Raw genomic sequence first — 24365 nt, 5'->3', positions numbered from 1 at the left:
CCCCTCCACCACATGCACCACACATACACGAGCTTCCTGTCCCTCGCCTTTCCACTTCGGTGGTCATAATCTCCCTGAGATGAATAGTCTGTGTTTACTACTCACAGCTTAGCCGTATAGAATAGAGATTCTCCTTGCCTGACAAGGTGTTGTGTTGTCTGGGACCAATGATGACTCTCTTCGATCGTTTGCTTTGACCTCCGTGCATTTGCCACGACTGCAATCCCACGCTCTCTCCCCCAGCGGCGCAAACACCACTTCTCAGTCCATCTTCTGGGGGCAGGCTCCCCTGGAACTGTGGGTGCTGCCCAGGGTGGAGTCAGCTGCTGATGGTGGCTGCAGGGTCTCCCTGCATCCCTGCCCCACGTCTCCGCGTCTCGTCTTGGTCGGTGGCCTCTGTCCTGCTCCCTGGTGTCCTCGAGGCGCATTGACTCCTGGGCCTTTGGTGGAGCACGTGCTCCAGGCATTCTTGAGAAAGGGGTAGAGGTGGTCAACTGGGAGGATCTTGTAATTCTGAAAATATCTTTATTTGACACAGTTTAGACTTAGAGTCCCGGGTTGGAAATGGTTCTCCTCAGAGCTTCCATGACACTCCTGCGTCTCTTCCAGCTTCTGGGACTGTGGTGGAGAGGCTCGTGCCATCGTGACGCTTAGTCCGGCATCGAAAACCTTCCTGTTTTCTCCCTAGACACTTCTAGAACCTTCTCTTTGCCCCCAGAGCTCTGAACTGTCACACGATGTGTCTCTTTACGGTACTCCTCTCACGGAGCATGCTTATACCAAAGTCTCAGATTTCCTCAGCTCCATCTGCCAGCTTTCTCTTTCTTCTTAGTTGCTTTGCCCTCCCCTGCCCCCCGCTGCCCCGTCCCCAGCACAGGGCTTCCCCAAAAGTGTCGTGATCTTTGATGGCTCATATCTAAGACGAGGTAGCGAAAAAATGTTTGTGAGCTGTGCACGCGCGTGTGAGGGCGCACATGCCGTGTGTGCCGAGTGCGCATGCATGTGTGCGTGAGCATGTGCGTGCGCTTTGGAGGGTGGATGAAGTTGCCCAACTTAACAAATAAAAATACAGGAAGCCCAGTTAAACGTGGGTTTCAGAAAAACAATGAATACGTTTTTGGTATAAGCATGTCCCGTTTATTGTGTGGAATAAACTTATGCTAAAAATTATTTAAATCCTGAAATCCACCTTTAACTGGGCTTCCTGTGTTTTATCTGCATCCTCAGGTGGGAGGTGCTTTCTAATTGTTTTGGGTGCGGCACTGTACTGGGAGATGCAGGTCTTTGCTTTCAGGCTGTGATTTTCCGGCTTTAGGCTGGAGGGTGAGTGTGGCACCAGCCCTGGGGAGCCTGCTGGGAAGAAAGCGGCAGGTCTCCACGCAGAGAGCTTTGCTTACTCCGCGGTGCTCAGTATGGTGCCCGCACCCTCCACTCTGTCCTTGAACCTGAGATTCTCGGTTCTGCCCTCTCCAGGGACTAAAACATCGGTCAGCTAGGGCAGAGGAGGGGACGTGGGGAGCTCAGTGCTTCTTTCAAGACTTGCAACCACTCCTCCCATCGGGCCCCGCCCCTCACCCGCTTCCAGAGACAGCAGGCCACCTGCGCGTGCACCCTCTGGGCGCTCCGTGGGGTTGACTGGTTTGCTTCTTGGCTGCCCTGACTCCTGGCTGAGGATCCGGCTTTCTTGGATCTGCAACGTCAGTTCCACTCACCGATCTCTTGTTCTTGTTGTCACCTCTTCTGCTTCTCTCTGTCCTTGTGGATTCAGGCCATTAAAAACACTTTGCTGCCATCCATGTTGGGCTTCTGTTTGTTATGTCGTCTTTGACAGGAGCTCACCCCATTTTCATTTCTAAGGTGACCTGCCCCTTCCAACGAGTGTGCGTCTCCACCAAACAATAGTTAACGGTGGTCACTCATCATATAAAAACTGCCGTTTGGTGCCAGGCTGTGTCCTGGGCATTCGGAACATGTTCCGGATGACTTTGCTTTACTCAGGCACTCTGGGCGGTGCGCCTGGGTCTCTAGTTTTTAGCTAAGAAAAGTGGCCTCTGAGTTACTGGCTTAAGTCATACCCCAGGTCCCACAGTGAATGGGCAGAGCTGGGGGCTGGCCATGCCCTTGGCCCCTGATGTAATGCCTCTCAGGGAACCCTACTTAGCCCCTCTGCTTGGAGCACTAGAATGCTTTCCTCTTAGTAACTCCTGCTGCCGGCACTGGGTGTGTGTGTGTTGGGGGCACAGTGGTGGACTGGGAGCACCCCCTCGGCCAGTTAGAAAGGGGTCTTTGGACTGAGGCCCCTCCTGGTCACTTGCTCCTGGGGGGCCAGCTTAGAGGATCCCAGAAGCTGCCCCCACCTGCCTGCCTGTCTTTGTGCATTTCTTCATTTAATTTTTAAAGGGAAGTCCAGATACTTTTTTTTTTTTTTTTTTTAATAAGATTTCTATCTTCTCACTGTTTGGATACCACCAAATGGGTTGGAGTTATTAAAAAAAAACTCTCTCAACCATAACTTTCATGTACACGATGGAGAAGACTGATTTTAAAGATTGAGTAGGTGATTTTATGTTGTGTGCACTTAGTATAAACAAACGGAACAGGCTGAACAAACCCGAGTGCCCTTTTGTTCTCTATTTATGTCTAATACTGACGGTTTTGTGGAAAAGCTACGTTTTTACGATTCTGAAGTACCTACTTCTTTTCCCCTGGGGAAAATTTAACTGCGTCTTATTTATTGCACTGGGTATTAACACTCATAGTTTATTAAGTAATTTTCTCCAGGGCTTGTTGAACACGAGGCGTTGGGAACGGATGCCCTGGTGTGTGGAAGGAGGTTATATTAAAGTCCAGTCATACACCGGGGAACAAAACAGGACCCCCGGATAATAGGGGCTGCATTAACTCTGGGACCCCATGGATCCCATCTGGGCAGTCCCACCTTCCCAAGCCTACCCGTTTTTATCTTACCCACTTGAAGAGTGAGGTGGGGACTCAAAGCTGTTTCTTTTCTGGCCTTTGCTCTGCTGGAAGCATCTGGGCAGCTGGGGGCCAAGCTCAGGCTCTGAGTGTGGGAAGAGCTGCCACCGCCCTGCGGTGTTCAGATGGGATAGTGCTGGAAGGAGGGCCAGGCCACTGCTCATCCCTAGGGGTGGGGCCCCACGGTGGGGGGGTCAGTTCCACCTCATCATAGTGCACAGCTTCTCTCTGACCTGAGCTAGGCCAGCAGAGGTCTGGGGGTGGGGAAAATCAGGGACTGCTACGTTAGGCTGGTCTTCTTGGGAAGAGGCCAGGACCCCCAGTCCTGGTGTCCAGGGCAGTGGTGAGGCCGACCCAGTGTGGTGGTTGTTTCAACAACAGGAGGCTCTGGGCAGCGGGTCAAGTGGTCAGGTGGGGGCATGGCTGGATTGTGAGTTCTTTGGAATCTGAAGCAAGACCCTAGGCAGTGGCATGGATGGTAGTAGGGGCCAGGCATGCACCTCCATCTGGAGTTGGGAGGGCTGGGGTGGGCGAAGGGCGCTTTCCTCTGTGGGTGGGGGTGATGACCCCACTGGAGCTGGATGAATCCTGGTCCCTGGGCACTTTTGGGCTTGGAGGATGCCTTGGCTGGCTCTGGGGTCAGCTTCCATTGCGTTTCTGGCAACATCAGCCCAGGAAAGCAAGGGAAGGGCAGGCTGGGCTCGAGAGCTCTGTCAGGGTGTCTAATGACCATCTTGGAGAGGGTCCCCTTGTTGGTGGCCACCCTATCTGGGTGTTGGCCCCCAGGTGCCCGCCTCCGCTGGGCAGTGGGTGGGCAGCTGCGTTGAGTAGTTGTGAGTGAGCAGTGGATCGTGGGACCACGCCCCCCCTTTGCTCCAAGTCCAGCTGCTGTGCATGTGCTGGGGTGCTGTGCATCCACAGCCCCACACGCAGGCGCCCTAATACCCAGAACACGAGAGCGTGACTCAATTTGGAAAAAGCATCTCTGCATGTGTAATTAAGTTAAGGATCTTCAGATGGGATCATCTTGGATCCCATCTGGGATCGTCTGGGTGGCCCTAAATTCAGTGATAAATGTCCTGATAAGAGACAGAAGAGGAGAGCCACAGACACAGAAATGATGATGTGAAGACAGTGCCAGGAATTGGAGATTCACTGCCACAGCCCAGGGATGCCGACAACTGCCCGGAGCTGGGAGCGACGAGGAAGGACCCTCCTCTAAGGCCTCTGGAAGGAGCACAGCCCTGCTGACACCTTGATTTCAGACTTCCGGCCTCCAGAAGTGTGAGAGAATACATTTCCATTGTTTTAAGCCACTTATTTATGGAACTTTGTTATGGCAGCCCCAGGACACTGATGTAAAAGGCAAGAGAGGAATCTAGAGTGATGCTATGTGGAGGCCACATGGTGGCTGTGCTGGTGGTGGTGGGAGTGTGTGCACACGTATGTGTGTGCATGTGTGTATATGCGCATGGGTGTGTGTGTGCACATGCAGGGAGTGGGGACTCCGGTTCCAGAGCATCTGGGCCATCTGCAGGTAGGTTGGTGCCTCTGCAGTTGTCTTGGTTTAAAAAACCTTGACTGTGGCTTCAGATGAGCTGTTGAGGGGCAGGCAACGGACCGCAGCTCACAACCCGCCTGAGCTTCCTAAAGCCATGGTGCTGAGCCAGGCTTCCTCCTCCACCATTCCTTGAACCTCTGGAGTCCTCAGCCATGACTCATGGCCATGGGATCCCAGAGGAGGCCACATAGGATCCTGTTCAGCCTTGTTTCATCTGAGGCTGGGCAGAGTGGCTTAGGATTCTTCCATCCTGTGTGATTTGTGTGCAGGTTGGTGTTGGCGTTACGTTAGGGATATGGATGCAGGGATCTCAGTTGTGGGCACATCTGGAGAGGAGATGTCCCCTTTGCATAATGCCTGACATGGGGATCCCATATTCAGTCTTTGAGGAGGGGACCCTCATGTGGGAATTGGGAGCAAGGGAAAAAGAGCACAGCTTGAGGGGCTCAAGTCACCCATTGGACACCAAAGGAACAAAGGGGGAAGGCAGCTCTGCCCATTTGGGGCCCCATACCCAGCAGCCTGTGGCAAGGCCCGTGGGTGCTCTCTATGATGGTGAAGCTTGCAGCTGCCTCCCCGACCACTCAGCTTCCGCACCATAGTCCCGTTTATACATCTAGCACCAAATCCAGGACAGCTGACACTGAAGGAGACTGGTAGCATGGAAGACCAGTATGAAGATCACAAACAGAACAATTGGCTCTGAGAAAAGTAGACACAGCTCAGGGAACATCAAAAATGTTTAAATTAAATTACAATGAAATATTATAATTAGAATTTAAGTTAAATTAAATTAAAATGTAAGTTAAAAGAATTATATTAGTATTCTCAAAATGAAAAAGATATTATATCCATAGAATGGGAAATTATTAAAAAAAAACATTTTTAAAGCAAGAACAAGCTGGAAAAATGACCCAAATAATCTGCCTCCTGGATATTCCAAGCCCTTCAGCTTCTGGGGTCACTCCTTTGAAACCCAAATAAACTGGCTTGAGGTTCTCACCCCCTGGTAGTCTGCCTGGGAGTCTTCACCTGTCTTAGTTGACTTTGGATAGCTTGCTCACTGGTTTATTTCCTGCATTGTTGTGCCTTTAAGGCAGGAGTTGAAATAGACACCATTCCTCTACTTTCTCCCCTCAAAACATTTAACAGAGGGCTGTTGTGTGCCCCAAAGTTCCAGAAGGTTTGGGCGGAACAAAGCAACAGGAGCATAGGGAGGGAATACCCTCCAGGTGAATGACCTGGGGTCCACCTCCCCCCTGCTCTGTTATTTTACCATGCAGATTAACTTCTTCCTTTTTTGTCTTCACCCTTCTCTTCCATGCTTTGTCCTGGGGCTACATAGGCCCACGAAAGGTGTTTTCCTAAAGAAGCAGGAATGCCACACCTGAGGCCTACATGAACTTTTCTTTCCCCTACATTGATGCACCAGGCAGGGTCTTGGAGGAGATTGTCAGTAGTCACAGGGGGAGAGTGTGTACTAGTTTTCTGTTGCTGCTGTAACAAATCATCACAACCTCAGCTTAACAGCCTATGGCTGTGAGCTCACAGTTCTCTAGGTTGGAGATCTGACTTGGCTTAATTGGGTTCTCTGCTCAGCATCCAAAATTAAGATGTAGACCTGCTGGGCTCTTCTGGGGACAATCTGCTTCCAAGCTCACTTAGGTTGGTGTCCTGCTTCAGTACCTGTGGTTATAGGACTGAGGTCTTTGTTTCTTGGTAGAGCTTGTGCTTTTTCCAAGGAGAAGTCAGAGAACTGTAAGGGCTGGACCCACCATTTCTGGAGGGGGCCAAAAGGAAAGTATAAAGAGGAATGCAGGCCCCTGGCTGACAGCCAGCCAGGAAATCAATCAATAAAAGGCATTCAGATTGGAGAGGAATAAGTAAAACTATCTCTATTTATAGATGACTTGATGGAAGGAATGTCAAAGAATTTGTGGCCATCTTTAATCTGTCAAGGTGGCACTGGCTAGAACCTCTAGTATAATGTTGAAAAGAAATGGTGAGGGGCACCTGGGTGGCTCAGTTGGCTAAGCGTCTGCCTTTCGCTCAGGTCATGATCCCAGGGTCCTGAGATTGAGCCCTGTATTGGGTTCTCTGCTTAGCGGGGATTCTGCTTCTCCCTCTTCCTCTGCCCCTTACCCTGCTTGTGCTCTCTCTTTCACTCTCGTTCTCTCTCTTTCTCAAATAAATAAATAAAATCTTAAAAAAAAAAAAAAAGGAAATGGTGAGAGCAAACACCCTTGTATAATTCCTGATCCTATGGAGAAAACACCTAGTCTTTCACCATCACATATGAATTTAGCTCTGGGCTTTTTGTAGATTCATTTTATTAGGTTGAGGAAGTTCCTTTTTGTTTCTAGTTTGGTGAGTTTTTTTTTTTTTTAATCACAAAAGGGTGTTGGAGTTTGTCAGATGCTTTCTCTGCATCTATTGAGATGACCATGTGATTTTTGCTTTTTATTCTATTGATATGATGTGTTATATTAACTGATTTTCAGATGTGGAACCAACCTTGAATTCCTGGGACAAATCCGACTTGGTTATGTTGTGTAATTCTTTTATATGTTGCTAGATTTGGTTTGCTAGTATTTTATTGACGATTTTTGTCATCTACATTCATATATTTGTCTGTAGTTCTCTTTTCTTGTGATATTTTCCAGTGTTGGTATCAGGATAATAATGGCCTCATAGGTCATTGGGAAGTATTCTCCCCTCTCTTTTATTTTTTTGGAAGAGTATGTGAAGAATTAGTGTTCATTTATCTATAAATGTTTGGTAGAATTCAGTGGTGAAGTCTCTGGGCCTGAGCTTTTCTTGGCAGGTAGTTTTTGATTACTTTTTCAGTCTCTTCACTTGGCTATAGGTCTATTCTGAGTGTCTATTTCTTTTTAAGTTAATTTTGGTAGTTTGTGTCTTTCTAGGAATTTGTCTAATTCATCTAAGTTATACGGTTTATTGGTCTGTGGTTATTCATAATATATATTATACAATATATGCATATTATATGCATAATTCATGGCACACAATAGTTCCTTTATAATACTTTTTATTTCCGTAGGGTCAGTAGTAATGTCTCCTTTTTCATTTATGATTCTAGTAATTTGAGTCTTCATTTTTGATTAATTTAGCTAAAGGTTTGTCAAATTTGTTGATATTTTCAAAGAACCAGCTTTTTGTTTCATTGATTTTCTCTTTTGTTTTTCTCTTTTCAACTTCACTATTTTCTGCTCTAATCTTTTTATTTCCCTCCTTCTGCTTGCTTCAGTTTTAGTTTGCTCTTGTTTTTCCAGCGTCTTAAGGTGGGAGGTTAGACTATTGATTTGAGAAATTTCTTTTTTATTTAAATTGAGATACAATTGATATATAACATTGTATTAGTTTTAGGTATACAATATAATGATTTGATATTTGTATATATTGCAAAATGATCACCACAATAAGTTTAATTAACATCTGTGGGGCGCCTGGGTGGCTCAGTCATTAAGCGTCTTCCTTCGGCTCAGGTCAGGATCCCAGGGTCCTGGGATCGAGCCCTCATTGGGCTCCCTGCTCCGCAGGAAGCCTGCTTCTCCCTCTCCCACTCCCCCTGCTTGTGTTCCCTCTCTCTCTGTGTCTCTCTCTGTCAAATAAATAAAATCTTAAAAAAAAAAAATCTGTCACCACACATATTTATAAACCTTTTTTTCTTTTTTTAAAGATTTTATTTATTTATTCGACAGAGAGAGACACAGTGAGAGAGGGGACACAAGCAGGGGCAGAGGGAGAGGGAGAACCGGACTCCCCGCTGAGCAAGGAGCCCAATGTGAGGCTCGGTCCCAGGACCCTGGGATCATGACCTGAGCCGAAGGCAGATGCTTAACGACTGAGCCACCCAGGCGCCCTGTAAACACTTTTTCTTGTGATGAGAACTTTTAAGATCTACTCTCTTAATAATTTTCAAATATACAATACAGAATTAGTCACTATAGTCCTCATGCTGTACATTACATCCCCAGGACTTAGATATCTTATAACTGGAAGTTTATATCATTTAACCACCATCCATTTTACTCACCCCTCAACTCTCACCTATGGCCACCACCCAAGATTGTTCCTCTTAGTATAGGCATTTACAGCTATAAATTTCCTCTAACCACTGCTTTAGCTGCACCCTATAAGTTTTGGTATGTTGTGTTCTCATTTTCATTCTTCTCAAAGTATTTACTGATTTCCCTGTGATTTCTTCTTTGACACATTGGTAATTTGGGAATGTGTTTATTTTCTTTAGCTGAAAAAAGTATGTAGTCTTTCCTGATTTTTGAGTTATTCTTCTTTTGCTTTAAAAGGTTAACATGGTGGATTAAAGATAGCCACAAATTCTTTGACATCCCTCCTATCAAGAGATGAGGTTTATAGCTCCCCTTCTCTTGAATCTGGATAGGCTCTGTGACTATTTTGGGTAACAGAATACAGGAGAATTGGTGCTACATGATGTCTAAAGTCATGTTGGAAGAAACTTTTCTGCTTTCACTTGGTATCTTGGAATGCTTGCTTCGGGGGAGGTCAGGAGGGACAGCCAGTATGTAAGCAGTCCCAACTCCTTTGAGACCACTATACTATAAGGATGTCCAAGTTAGCCATGTGGAGAAGCCACTTGAAGAGAGAGAAGTGCTGACAGGCCCTGTATCAGTCTAGTTGGTCTGCCATAACAAAATACCACAGACTAGATGGCTTAAGCAACAGAGATGTATTTTCTCACAGTTCCAGAGACTGGAAGTCTGAGGTCACGGTGTCAGCATGGTCAGTTTCTGGTGAGAACTCTCTTCCTGACTTGCAGACAGCTGCCCTGGTCCTCACATGAGAAAGAGGGAGAGAGGGAGAGAGAGAGAGAGAGAGAGAGAGAGGGAGATGGTGCAAGCTCTCTGGTGTCTCATTTTATAAGGACACTAATCCTATTGTATCAGGGCCTCACCATTATGACCTTATTTAAGCTTTTATTACTTCCTTAGATGTCCCATCTCCAAATACAGCCACACCGGGGATTAGGGCTTCAAAATAAGAGTTTTGGGGTGGGACACAGATATTCAGTCCATAATTAGCTCCCAGTAGTTCCAGCCATCTCACCCAGGTACTACATAGGTAACAAAAGAAGTCATCTTGGTGGCTCTGGCCCCTTCTGGAGCCACATTAAGACTAACTGAGACCCAGACACAAGGCTCCAGTTGGGCTGTCGCTGCCATCTCCTGCTATTTGAGCCACAATGGCTGAGGCTGCAGACGTTGTAGAATGTGGATGAGCTTTCCCCACTGTGCCTGCCCCAATTCCTGACCTACAGAATAAAATGGCTTTTACACCATTAAGCTTTTTTTTTTTAAAGATTTTATTTATTTAATTGACAGAGAGAGAGAGAGAGAGAGAGAGTGTGAGAGGGAACACAAGCAGGGGGGAGAGGGAGAGGGAGAAGCAGGCTTCCAGCTGAGCAGGGAGCCCGATGCTGGGCTCGATCCCAGGACCCTGGGATCATGACCTGAGCTGAAGGCAGTCGCTTAACCAACTGAGCCACCCAGGCACCCCAGCACCACTAAGCTTTGAGGTGATTTGTTATACAGCAAATAGAAACAGGAACAGTGAATTTGTCCCATTTATGTTTATTGTTTTTATAATTATCAGTTAACTTCTTTGGGCCTCAGTTTCCTTATCTATAAAATGGAAATAATACTTAAGGATTAAATAAGATAAGTACAGTATTTTACTTAGCCCAGTGACTATATATATGTATATATAGGGACTTAAAAAAAGGTACTAGATATACATATTTTTTTAGATGTACATATTTTTGCGTGTTTTCTTTTATTTATTTGAGAATATGAGGCAGTAAGTGTTTTAAAGTCTCTTCATCTGCTTTCCTACTTGCTATATTTTAATTTTTTCATTTTGAATTTTTTCATATGTTAGGATGATGGGTTTCTTGTATTTGCTCATCTTGGAGTGAGCAGTTTCACATGGGTTTCCCATTTGCCCCAAATCAGTGAGAGCAAAAATCCTGTCCTGTATGCCCAAGCCCTGTGGTGCCTCCCACAGCCCAGGCCCTGGGGTTTTGCCGGGAGCCTTCTCTACACACCCTCAGCTGGTTTCCTCCAGAGCATCCATCACGAGGCTGTGGTTTTTCCTGATTTCAGAGTCTTTGATTTTTATCTTCATTTTTTTCTGTAAGTGAATAAGAGAGAAGGTGTTTTGGGTGTGATTTGTATTTGTTTTGTTTTTAATTTTTAAATTTTTGGTATTTTGATAAATGTGCATTATTATGCCATTTTTCTTTGGCCGTCCAGGATGGAGCAAAACCCTGCCTCAGCCCTGGAATTTGTCGAGACTAATCAGTGGAAAACCTTCTCGGTCCATTCATGGGGCAGGCATGTCTGTTCGTCTAAATGACGGCAATTCTCTCACATCAAAGCTCTTGCTTCGTCAAAACATCCATCCAGCTTTGGAGCTGGAGACTCATCAGGAAAGAATTCTCATCTTGTCAGAGGTTCAGGAAGGACTGACATGAATCAATAGACTGTTTCCTCAGGATTCTGCATGATTTCAGTGGTTTTCATGGAAGGAAATACCCTCTTAGACTCAGGAGGTTTAAATGGAAACATATACCATTCATGGTTCGTACTTGATGGGATAATGGTTGGCTCCATCTAAAAACACGAGCACTGCAGAAGCTGCTTCGAATCTGCAGGGGTCACCTAAGTCCCCAGTGAGGGGAGGCAGGAGGCTTGCTTTAATCAGACTTGGACTCTCCATCGTGCACAGAGCTGCATCTGATTTTCACTCTGAGTGCTTCCGCCTCCCAAGGAAAATGGAGGGTCCGAGTGCTTAATGTTAAAACACATTTCATGCACACATCGATGTATTTACTTACACAGACACGCAGACCCACACACATTCCTGGCCTCACCATGTGTGGGGCAGATTTCAGCTCCTTCCCGACCTTCTCTGTGGTATGAAGCTGAGCTGGGTCATCTCTCTATTTATTTTTACATGGAAGGATTCATTAATTAAATGTCCAACTTTGAGATGTGACCTATCAGGAACTGTTCCTGCAGGGCTAAACTCATGGCTTTAATCTTCACCCTGGGCCCCTGTCAGCTATTCTTCAATCAACAGGATTTGGGCAAGGTCCTACAGCCTCTCTTATTCAGAGGGAGCAAAGGAGAAGTCAGGGTGTTCTCACCATCCTGCAGGGGTCCCTACTGGCTCTGGGGTTGCATCTGCTCTCTGAGGACCCCTGCCCCACCCAGAGAGGGGAGGCCACACCAGCTACAGTGGCTGGGCCATTGAATCTGATGTTCTTGTTCAATTTTCGGTGCTGGGCCCTGTGGGGATCTTCCTGGGTGTGTGTGTGTACCTACCCCCCCACCCCCGCATGCATGCACATGCACACAACTTCTGGTATATGGGGCAGTGTCTGGCCTGGCCTGATATCAAAGATCAGAAGGCAAGGCCCAGGTGGGCAAATATACCCCCAGTGACTAGCGTCAGGGCTGGACAGGAAGGCAGCGCTCCAGCCCCTGTCCTCCCTCCCTTCCCGTGCTGGAGACTGCCCTCCCTCACCCAAGTTTTCCTTCCTATCCTGGGTGAGTCTGCTCCCATTTTAAGAGGCTTTCTTGGCATGTGGTGGAGGCTGGTTGGGCCCCTGGGGAAGGGTCATGGGAAGGCTCTGCCCAGGTCAGGTTCGGCTTGTCCCTTGGGCCTTCACAGAGCTCCTGCTCACCTGTGGGGCCCAGCCAAGGGCAATCCTGGGCCTCCAAGGTGACCCCAGCAGCAGATACTGCTTTCCCCATGGTCCCCCTTCACTAGAGCCTGCCCTCTCACTGCAGAGCCCACAGGGAGAAACACACTTGTAAGGCCCTTGTGGGGGCAAGGTCTATACCAGGCAGTCCTAGTGCTTCTTTTAATTCTCATGATAACCATTTGGGGAAACTCAGGCTTGGAACAGTTAACTGGTATGGCTGGTTGGTCCAAATGTAGGTGATAAAGCTGGGGCTCCAGGACCTTCTCTCTCCTCTTCTCTCTCCTGTGCAGGGATGTGTTTGAAAAGTCTTAAGACAGGCACTTTGTACGTTAGCATGTACACCACTCTGCACCCACAGCTCACAAAGGGAGCCAGGTGGAGATGGGGTGGCAGAGAGGGTGTGTGGCCGGCCACCCCTGCCCTTCTCCCTCATTTCCTCTCACCTTGGCTTTATTCCGAGGAGGCAGAGGTAGATTCAAATGCTGCTGCTGGTCCGGGTTCCTGTTCCTCATCTTTAGAGTGAGTACAGGAAGATAAAAGCCAGGAATCATTAGTAATTATTAATCATTCACAAATCCAATGATTTGTTAACAGCTAATCTGGTGATGTTGATAAGAGCTGTCTGGGTGTGTGGAGGGGATGAAGTCTGATTGTAGTGAAGGACAGTAATGGAGACATGGAGTACTGACAACCACCCAGGGCACTTGCTGTAGAGAGGCGTGAAGAAATGGGTTGGAGGGGCTGGTGGGGGAAGGGGGTCAGAGAGGAGAAACCACAGCATGCTTTCATGCTGCAGGGAGTGACAGCAGTGGGAAGGACTGAAGAAGGAGAGAGAGGGAACCTATCAGGAGACAGTCCCTCGAGAGGTGTGCTGAGGGCTCTTGGGCCCGGCTAGGGGTGGCCATGGGGGAAGAGCATGGACAGGTGGGAAGGCCCAGGGTATGGATGCAGACACAGGTGAGGGGTGCATGTGGTAGTGGGGGTGTGGAAATTCTCTTCCAATGGCTTCTCAAAAACTGCTGAGAATAAGGAGCAGGTGAGGCTGTCAGAGGTTTTGGAAAGAGGAGAAAGATGTTATTTTAGAGGGACATTTAGTGAACATATTGCTGATGCATCCCATGAAGAAGGCAAGTCATAAGATGAATCTTACAGCTTGACTGGTAAATATGTATGTGTTTATTATATATAATAATAGAAGAAATACAAGAACAAAAACACTAAAAGTAATTATCTCAAAATGATAGGATTGGGATTTACAAGTAGTTGTTTTTTTTTTTTTTTTAAAGATTTTATTTATTTATTTGAGAGAGAGAATGAGATAGAGAGAGCATGAGAGGGGGGAGGGTCAGAGGGAGAAGCAGGCTCCCTGTTCAGCAGGTAGCCCGATGCGGGACTCAATCCCGGGACTCCAGGATCATGACCTGAGCCGAAGGCAGTTGCTTAACCAACTGAGCCACCCAGGCGCCCCAAGTAGTTGTTTTTTTAAAAAAGATTTTATTTTTAAGTAATCTCTACACCCATTGTGGGGCTTGAACTCACAACCCTGAGATCAAGAGTCGCATGCTCTACTGACTGAGCCAGCTAGGTATCCCAGTAATTGTTTTTCTTTTGGGGGCCTAGCTCTGTTTTCTAAACTTTTTATTATGAGCATGTATTAATTTCATAATTAAAATGTTTAAAAATGAAATGGAATGGTTGAAGAAACTATTTGGTTTGGAATAAAAAGGACTTGGGGATACACAATGATTGTCTTAAAATATTTGAAGAAATGTCAAATGAAGGAGGAATGTTGATTTTTTTTTTTTGCTGATGGGAATGGGAGACTGATTACAACTGAAACAAACAAACAAAAAGGCAAAGAACTTTCTATTAGCAAAATTGTCCATAAATGGGATGGGCTGACTCAGATTGTTATGTGTGTTTTCTGTCACAGGAAGACCACTTGGCAGGATGAGATGGTGACGGCACTTCAAGTGCAGGATTGATGATGGTGTTGGTATTGATGATGATGGTGGTGGTGATGGTGTTGGTAATGATGATGGTGATGGTGGTAGCAAAGTTCATGATGGTGGTGGTGGTGGTGATGATGAGGATGATGATGATGATGGTGATGCTGTGGTGATGGTGGTGATGGTGGTGATAGTGGTGGTGGTGATAGTGGTGATGGTGGTGGTGATGGCAAAGTTCATGATGATAGTGGTGGTGGTGATGATGAGGATGGTGCTGCTGATGGTGCTGCTGTGGTGATGATGGTGGTGGTGATGGTGGTGATGATGGTGGTGATAGTGGTGATGGTGGCGATGGTGGTGATGGTGGCAATGGTGATGGTGGTGGTGATGATGGTGGTGATAGTGATGGTGGTGGTGATGGTGGTGATAGTGATGGTGGTGGTGATGGTGGTGATAATGGTGGTGGTGATGATGGTGGCAATGGTGATGGTGGTGGTGATGATGGTGGTGATAGTGATGGTGGTGGTGATGGTGGTGGTGATGGTGGTGATGATGGTGATGGTGGCGATGGTGGTGATGATGATGGTGGCGATGGTGGTGATGGTGGTGATGGTGGTGGTGGTGGTGGTGATGGTGGTGATAATGGTGATGGTGGTGATGGTGGTGGTGGTGGTGGTGATGATGGTGGTGGTGGTGATGTGATGACTGTGGTGACGATGATGAAGGTAATGATGATATAATCTTTTATGTTCATGTTAGGCTGACCATGAATAAAACATTCCTTTCCATACTGAACTGATACTTCTCTGACCCTCTGGGGAGGCACTGAGGCATTCTATCAATCACCCAGCAGAGTGAATGAGGCCAAGAGAAGACATCACTGCTAACCCAGAGGCAGAGCTGAAACTTGACCCAGACCTTTCACTCTCCAGCCCAGTGCTCTGTCCTCTTTTGACAAGAGTAGTGGCATGTTGTGGAAAACAAAGGCATCTAGAAAGAAACGTATTTTCTGTGGATCCCACTGCACAGGCCCACATTTCTACAGGATCAGGAAAATGTGGCCGCGGCCTAAGGCCTCAGGACCAGGAGAATGTGGGATGAGGAACAGGTTTGCAGGGACCAAAGTGGGGAAAGAATGTTTGTGGGGGGACCAGTCTATGATGAGGGTGGAACATTTGTCTGTATGTCTTGGGACCTTCCCCTCCTCCAGGAGCAGGGGGCCTGAATAGGTGACTGTATTTCCCTAGGGCAGGCCAAGCCATCCCTGGAACCCCCACCTGCCATTCTGCCCACCTTTCCGTTTCTTAGCCCCACCCTTGGATAGGGATGCTTCTCTGGACTCCCTCTATCCCCAGCCTCTGCTTCCCCACATTCATGTGGCTTCAGGTCCCAGCCTCCAGCCCAGACCACCCTCCTGATCTCCAGACATCACCTTCCCTCTGCCTGGCATTCTGCCACCTGTTTCAGTCACTTCCTGAACAAACCACGCTGAGCCCTTCTCCCACCTGCTCTGTAACTTGGTGTGGAGGGAGCTGATGGTGTGGCCGTCACTTGTCCCTGTGTAACCTGAATCCTGTTTATTCCTCCCCCTCTGGTTCTCAGAGATGCCTCCACCTGCCATCTGCTGCAGGCCCCTCACTGCTGTTCCAGGCAGTGGCCCCTGCACTGGCTGCCCACCTGGAGTCCCCCATCTAACATGTGCCTCACACTTTCCAGGTGGGTTGCAGCTCCTGCTATAAGCTCCTTGTCACTCCCAGGACCCCTCGTGGGGCCTGGGCCTCTGCTGCCCCTTCAACATGTCTTCATTCCTGCATATTTACAGATTGTGCTCTAACTACATGGGACTCCTTACCCGTCACCGAGTGGTCCCACTTCCGGTGCGTCCGGGCATCCACAGGCTCCATCCTCCACCTGGACTGGTCTTTCCTCTTCCTTCACTTTCTCGAGAAACTTCCCTCCATCCTTCAGGCTCAGCCAGGTTTGGGTGTCAGCCTGCAAGAAGCCTGCCTTAGTCCTCTGTTGGGGTGAGATGCCCCCAGTGTCCTGCCATCAGAGCCAGACACAGCCCCCATTACCTCATTACAGTCCGGGGTGCAGAGCAGGCTCTGAGAGCATGCTCACCGAGAGCATGAATAAATGAGGGAGGGAATGAATGAGATGTCCAGACTGCTCGGGCTCCCCATGGCAGAGCTGGGATTTCCGTCACTCAGCAAGGGTCTGCTGTGTCCCCTTCGGGGCCCAGCTCTGTGTTCAGAGCCAGGGTCCAGGCAACCAACAAGACAAACCCAGGCGCTGCTCACCTGGAGTCAGGGTGAAGGTCTGCGGACTCATAGTTGAGTGCTCTTCCCAAAATGCCGTGGAAAGGTTATGAGCTAACACAGCCCTGCAGGGCATTCTGCACCTTCAACTGGATGAGTGAAGTAGTGTCAAGGATGCAGCAGCCCAGCTGCTCTGGGCACACACCCTCCTCTGACCTGTTGCTGACATCAGAAGCCTCATCTTCTACCTCTTGTCTTCTAGCGGCCACTGCAAGAAGGGAGACACAGGGAGGACCTGCTCCCTCTGGGGAGCCCAGGCCTGCAGGCTGCAGGGGAGGGAGCTGCTTAGTGCTCTTTGGGAGCACGGAGGAGCTCATGCTCCTGCCAGATTCCCCTGCCTCCGTGCATCAAAGTGATGGCTCAGTAATCGGCACCTAGAGTACGAATGGGGGCCCCCCCGAGCTGGAAAGCCTGCCTCGCCTCGCTATTAAGCAACTGCACCAGACCTCTTTGTTTCTCCGCTTCTTCCAAAGTGGCAAAAGATCAAGGCCCTGAGCTTGAAATAACAAAAGGGAAATAGCTTGCAGGCGTGCATCTGGAGGCCAGAAGGAGTTTTAATAGCCATGCTTGGGAGAGAGTTGGGGAGGGGCGCGGGTCCAGGCGCTGATTCCCAAACTCTTCTGTATGGCTTCCCACAGCCAAGGCAAGGGGTGGTGTCTGTCTTGACCTTGGCAGCACCGGCCTGGCAGCGGGCACCCTCCTCTGATGCCATCACACCAAACCTCCTCGGGGTAGCTCTGGGCCGGCTGAGTCCCCCAAGCCCCAGGGTTAATGACGGTCTATGACAGGGTCGTGGCAGTCTGGCCGGGGTTCTGTGCTGACACATGTCTGTCATGATCCAGGCTAAGGCAAGCCAGCTCCAGAGCACTGCAGACTCTCCTCGTGGGTGGACAAGATGGGCCTTCTCGTGGAGGACTCCCACCATGGCCATACTCAGCGTGTTGGGGGCACAGTGATGTCTTACTGCGGAGAAAAGAGGCCTCTCTTTCTCTTGTTCAACCCTAGATAGGCCCCTTCTGGCGGGCTTTGTAGTGATGACTTTGCCTAGCACATGATTCTTTGAGCCGAGATCTTCTTTTTTTTTTTTAAGATTTTATTTATTTATCTGAGAGAGAGAATGGGAGACAGAGAGCATGAGAGGGGGAGGATCAGAGGGAGAAGCAGACTCCCCACTGAGCAGGGAGCCCGATGTGGGACTCGATCCCGGGACTCCAGGATCATGACCTGAGCTGAAGGCAGTTGCTTAACCAACTGAGCCACCCAGGCGCCCCAAGAGCCGAGATCTTAAAATCAGTGAGAAGGGGCCCTCCAGTTCTCGGGAAGCTGGGTTAAGTGGAGGGGGCCTCCTTGCTTACTACACTCAACACTGACTGCTCCCACAATGGCACCCCTCTAACCAGGAGTGGCAGGAGACACCCATGACGGGCCACGGCTTCTGCCCACACGTACAGTGCCACTGACTGAGTGCCTGCCATGTATCAGGCTTGGCCTACGCACGCAGGGTCACGGCCCTGTACCACCTGGCTCATGTGGGCGTTCACCCCTATTATCCAGGAGAAACAACTAGTGTTGGGAGAGGGTTGGCTAGTTGTTGGAGGTCATGCAGCTCAGAGGCAGAGCTGAGGTTGAAATCCAAACCTTCCTGATCACCAATGCTTGGACTTTCCAGAACCCTTTGTCTTCGGAGATCTCAAGCAAATGAATTACCCAACTTGGTCCAGATCCTTTCTCGGAGAGCATATTTCCCTGAAATACAGTTTGGATCTCATCACTTCCCACCTCCAATGCTGGCAATAGCTTCCCTTTCTTGGCGGTTCTTTTGGCTGGCTGGAGTGACAGATGACCTGGGACGCTAAGGCTGCCCATGGACCCAGCCCTCAGTGGGACGGCTGTGTGGCAGAGGCAGGCAGATGGATGGGAGGTGTGTGTTCTCTGGCTTGATTGGGCGGGTGAACCCAAGGAGCCAGCTGTCCAGGTTCCTGGGCATATGATGGGCTTGATGGCTTGGGTGCAAATGATCAACGTGTCCTGTCCCAGACGACCCAACCAGCAGAAGGTGCTGCAGCCGGGGAGAGAAGGAAGAAGTGGGGCCTGAAACCACATCTTATCAATGCCACTCGAGGCGGTCTGGGCTGCGGTTGGCCCTGAGTTTAGCAGAGCTAGATGCCTTCCAGGAGGGTGTGAGCTGGAATGGGGGAGACCAGCCATCCCAGCAGGAAACTCCCAGGAACTCAGAGAGAGGTAGAAACCCTAGTGCACTACCTGCATTCCTGCTGCCTCTTCCATCAGGGGCCCTCCCACCTCTTTCGTCAGAAGGAGTTGTGGCCTAACAAAGAGAAGACAGAGCCAAGAAGAGCCGGGTTGTCAATCCTCGATGTTTTGAGCTGCTAGACTGGATGTTCCTTTGGTACAGGAGGACTGTGGCTGCAGTTGCTGCTGTTCTGTACCCAGGCCTGTGAGCTGGACCAGGGGCCAGGTCCCAGTCAGCATCCAGGAGGTGCCTGAGAGCAGAGTGGGTCTTATGTGGCAGTTTCTACCAGTCTCAAGGGCTGTCCTGGCGTCAAGAACGCTGCCTCTAAGACTCTGCATCTCCATCCCGGAGCTGGGTCCTCCAGGGGTAGGTGGGCTCCCGAGGAGCTTGGGTCGCTGCCCTCTTCTGCACTCTTCATCAGAAAGCTCTCACTTTTTGTTCTTCAAGTGGATTTGGCAAATCCCTTTGCCCTTCCTTAGGAAGACTTTTGGTTCATGTGAGTCCCAATCTCTAGTTTGTTCACTGCAAGATTTCTAACTACTTCATCCTTCTTAGACACGTTCACCTAGAATAAGCTCCTGGCCCTTTCGTATTGTGTGTCCAGAGTAGATGCTGACTCGAGTGTGATTGAGTGACAAGCAACTTCCCTAAATATATCCAACAACCTGGTAATTCTAGTTAGTTCATAGTCACCAGTGCAGAGAGCCCAGAGATAGATTCCATGATATGGAGGAATTTAGCGTTTGATAAGGGTGGTGTTTCAAATGAGTAGGGAAAATTGAATACAAGATTTTGGATAATGGGCTCTCCATAGGGGAAAAAAGTGTTACCTAAAAAGTAATACCCCCCTCTATTCCATACGTAAAATAAATTCCAGCTGGATTAAAGATTAGGTGTAAGAAAGGAAGACTGAAAATTTTCAGAAGGAGGTACAGGAGAATGTTTTTGTATTCTTAAGGAGGAGAGGATATTTTTAGGTAAAACATATGAATAATTGATATTAGGAACAAGATAGAACCAACAATAGTGTCTCAGAGGTTTAACACCACACAGATGCATTTCTTCTTCAGGCTGCATGTCTCTGTAGGTCAGCAGGGACTCTGCTCTGCCCAGAAAGCCAGAGACCCAAGCTAACTGAGACTCTACCATCTGGGATATGATAGCAGGGAAGAGACACCTGGAGAATGACACACGGATTCTTCTATATTTTGGCCCATGTCACATCTGCTCAAAGCCCATTGGCCAGACCAGTGACGTGACCCTGCAAGGGCGTGGGGCAGGGTGGCGAGCAGGTTGAGTATTTATGAGCACTACCGTCCCTGCCCCAAACTCTAACCCAATACATTAAAACCTCAGATGAAATGGATGATTTTCTTGGAAGTGTAAATTAGCAGAATTGATCTAAGAAGTAAGAATTCAAAAGCGATGCATAGGAATAAAAGGAAAATGATTCTAAGAATTACCCTCAAGAACTGAGTTCCATTTCAGGGGGTTTTATTGGAAGGATACTGAGTGTGTCTGTTGGGGGGAGAGGTGAGATGATCTCAGAATCCACTGAGGACTGGGTGCCAGGTGTGGAATAAATAGAAGTTGAAGGGGCTCTAGAGGCCAGGAAGCAGGAGGCAGGAAGCACCACAGCACAGCGTTAGGGGAGGGTGTGGACCCCCACACCTGCCCTTCAGTTCTTACAGCCCTAGTGAGGGTGCATGCAGCACCCTGCCACTTCTGTAATGGAAGCTGATTACCTGGAATTATCCTGTCATAGTTAATTTTATGTGTTAACTAGGCTGGGCCATGGTGCCCAGATATTTGGTCAAATATCATTCTAGATGTTTCCATGAAGGTGTTTTTGGATGAGATTAACATTTAAATCTGTGGACTTCTGAGTAAAGCAGATTGCCTTCCATAGTGTGGGTGGGCCTCATCCAATTGGCTAAACCCCTGAATGGAACAAAGACTGACCTCCTCTGAGCAAAGAGGAATTCTGCCAGTAGACAGCCTTTGGGACTCAGCTGTACCCCTTCTCTGGGTCTCCAGCCTGCTGGTCTACCCTAGGGATTTTTGACTCATACCTCCACAATTGTGTGAGCCAATTCCTTAAAATAAATCTCTCTCTGTATATACATCCTGTTGGGTCTCTGGAGAACCCTGACCAATACACCTCCCAACAGACCACAGGCAACAGGGGAGAGGTTGATCCCTACCAGGAAAGTGGGGTGATGTTACAGGCAGGGAGAATGCGCACTCAGCAGCCAAAGACAGTCTAAAGAGAGCAAAGAGAGAGACAGGCGCCCACGGGGCCTCAGGCTCTAGGAACTTTGTCAGAGACATGGCACGCTCGCGGTTCATCATGTGAAGCTAATGGAATCATGAGAAAAACGTTATTAGGATATTATTTATAACTACATATTTAAAGTTAAGGGGTTTTTCTGTTCGCTGCCAAGAATGGATATTATTCAAAGCCCTTAGCTATGACCTACTGGGTCAGCGGCTTTCATCATCTTGGCGCCATGGAAGCTTCACCTCTGCGCTGGGGCTGGTGACTGTGACGCTGTCCCATTACCACCCAGCAGTGGAGGGGCAGAGCTGAGGGGTGAGTTTCCCTGAGGCAGAAATGGACAAGATGGCCCCCTGGAGGGTAGGTGAGGATTCCAAGGCCAGAGGTCTGATCCTCTGATCGCAGGAGTGAGGTTGGCAGGGAAAGGTTTTAAAAGATAAGAGATTCACTTCAGGGCCTCTCTGACAGGTGCCCTAAGGCATCTGCCTCTTTAACTAGAGCACCAGAGAGGAAGTTGTCAGTAGACAGCTCTCTCCTGACTGCTGAGCAAAATGGACTGGCCAGGCTGGTACTCGTTTGCTTTTTTGATCAAATGTCTTAGGTTCACCTCTCGCTTCCCCATCTCTCTGCTCTCGGGACACCGTGACACCTGCACTGTCCCACTAAAGACAGGGAGAAGGAGGGACGTTGAATCCAGGAAAGGAAGGAGTGCAGAGAAGGGAAGACAGAGGGTGCCTGGGTGGCTCAGTTGGTTAAGCGACTGCCTTCGGCTCAGGTCATGATCCTGGAGTCCCGGGATCGAGTCCCGCATCAGGCTCCCTGCTTGGCAGGGAGTCTGCTTCTCCCTCTGACCCTCCTCCCTCTCATGCTCTCTGTCTCTCATTCTCTCTCTCAAATAAATAAAATCTTAAAAAAAAAAAAAAAAAGAAGGGAAGACAGATGTGTGATAACACATACTGATTTGTGTGCAAATTCAGTCGGCTGCGATCTATGAATCAGGGGCTCTTACCATGCTCCAAATCAAAGCTGGGTAAATACTGCCACTTTTTGTTTGCCTTGAGACTTAGCTGTCTGTAGGCGTGTTAGGAAACCACGGCAAAGGGCATTCCAAATGCATGTGGTGCTTTTGAGTTTACTTATTCGCCTCAATCTATTCCAGTTACATTTGAGCATGGCGTGATTATCCATCTCACACTGATTGAAGACCGCAGCCTGTGTGCAGGGAAGGGGTGGGGGGTTGGGGGAAGGGTGTTCTAGCTCCATCTAATTTAAAGCACCTTTAGCTGAGTGGCGCAGTGAAAAGGATGTGGCTAAAACAAATAAAAATCAGAGCAGGATCAAAGTACATGCACAAATCTGTTCCTTCTGGAAGCAGCTTCTTTCCCGTTCCCTCTCTCCCTGGCCCCGGTTTTTCCCTTATTGGAGTCCCAGGGATCCTTTTGTGGCAAAGCTCCAGGATGTCCTGTCTCCTCGGAGTGCCACCTCGGTTTCATCTCTGATTGATGGGGCGAAGGCCCGGGCCCCGCGGACTTGAGGGAGATCTAAGGGCCCTCCTAATCCACAGCGGACCTGTGAGGTGTGGCATTAATCAGCGCTCTCTCCAAGCAGGTCAGACAGGTGTCGGGGCGCTTGTGTGAAGCCCAGAGCCCAGGGATTCCGGGAGTGGTAACAACTTGCAGCTCCCGCCCGCCTGCCCGGCGGCGGCTGTGTGCGGTTCCACGTGAGAGTCACTCGGGGCAAAGGGCCCCCGAGCGACCGCCCTGTTCCGCCGCACACTCTCCGGCCCGCCCGCGAGCGCGGGGAGCACGGCTGCGGAGGGCGTCTGGCCGCCCGCGGTTCTCAGGCTTCCTGCTCGCCGGGGACACGCACAGGAGTCCCGGCAGAGGGTGCCTCGGCCCCTCCCACACACCCGTCCCCTTACCCCACCCCCATCCTACACACGTGACACACAGCACACGCCCTCCAGAGATCCCGCCCACCACACACGTGCCACACCCAGCCACACCCCACTCCGCCCACGACACCCCCACGCAACACCCGCACGCCGCAGCTCTCCCCCCACACAGATCGTACACACCTCGACATCCAGCACACCCACGCTTTACACACACACCCTCCCCCTTCCACAATCCCACATTCCCCGCATACACCACCCCACCCCCTCACACAAAGCACACCACACACCCCCCCCACATGCACCACGCCCACACTCCACATGCGCCCACAGAGGACCCCTCGGACGTTACACACATGCACCTGTGTGTGTGAAGTCGAGACGGGGAGCCGGCTTCAAGCAAGAGGATGCTTTACCCTTTCTGTCGCGTTCCCTCAGCCTGCCGTTGGGGTTGGTGACTCTCCTTGCAGGCTCTGTGGTCAAGAGGAGGCCACCAGTAGCTCAAGCCGCATCACCGCGCACAGTCCCCAATAGAGACCGTCTCCCGAGTCTCATTTCAGGGCAGGACCTGGGGGCAGGGGCGGGGTGGGTGGTGGGTGGGGGTGGGGCTCTGCCGGGTCACATGCCCGGCCTGGGCCAATCACAGTGCACAGGAGGATGGCGCTCTGTGATTGGCCAGGTGGGATCACATGCTCACCCCAAGCCTGATGAGGTCCCGGGGACTGCGATTGACGGAGCCAGTGAAAGCGCGTGTATGAACGCACGTGTAGTGTGGTGGTATGGTGTGTTTGCAGTGTGCACGTGGCGTGTATATGTGGTGTGCATGTAGTGTGTGTGGTGTGTGTGGGCATGCGCGTGTATGTGGTGAGTGGTGTGTATGTGCACGTGGCGTGTGTGTGTTGTGTTTGCATGTGGTGCGTGGTGTGGGCATGCGCGTGTATGTGGTGAGTGGTGTGTGTTTGCATGTGGTGCGTGGTGTGATGTGTGTGGTGTGGGCATGCGTGTGTATGTGGTGAGTGGTGTGTATGTGCACGTGGCGGGTGTGGTGTGTGTTTGCATGTGGTGTGTGGTGTGGGCATGCGCGTGTATGTGGTGAGTGGTGTGTGTTTGCATGTGGTGCGTGGTGTGATGTGTGTGGTGTGGGCATGTGTGTGGATGTGGTGAGTGGTGTGTATGTGCATGTGGCGTGTGTGGTGTGTTTGCATGTGGTGCGTGGTGTGATGTGTGTGGTGTGGGCATGCGCGTGTATGTGGTGAGTGGTGTGTATGTGCATGTGGCGTGTGTGTGGTGTGTGTGTGTGTGGCGTGAGGGCACGTTCCTCCAGTGCGGGGAGGGGCAGTGGGGAGGCACACAACGTGGCTGGGTGTTGG

At 49.6% G+C, this 24365-nt stretch overlaps 1 long non-coding RNA gene across 1 annotated transcript; it reads right to left on the bottom strand.

The window, feature by feature from the left end:
- Positions 1-10146: 10146 nt before the first annotated feature.
- On the bottom strand, positions 10147-23534 carry LOC116623452. Its single transcript, XR_004297722.1, has 4 exons — positions 23358-23534; positions 16107-16246; positions 12749-12817; positions 10147-10726 (listed from the first exon to the last, which is right to left on the bottom strand). It is a non-coding gene; the product is annotated as an uncharacterized LOC116623452 (long non-coding RNA).
- Positions 23535-24365: the final 831 nt, after the last annotated feature.

This window comes from Phoca vitulina, unplaced genomic scaffold (genome assembly GCF_004348235.1).
Source record: "Phoca vitulina isolate PV1807 unplaced genomic scaffold, GSC_HSeal_1.0 scaffold1, whole genome shotgun sequence".
Classification (NCBI taxonomy): Eukaryota; Metazoa; Chordata; class Mammalia; order Carnivora; family Phocidae; genus Phoca; species Phoca vitulina.
This window is presented reverse-complemented; position numbering and strand designations above follow the sequence as displayed.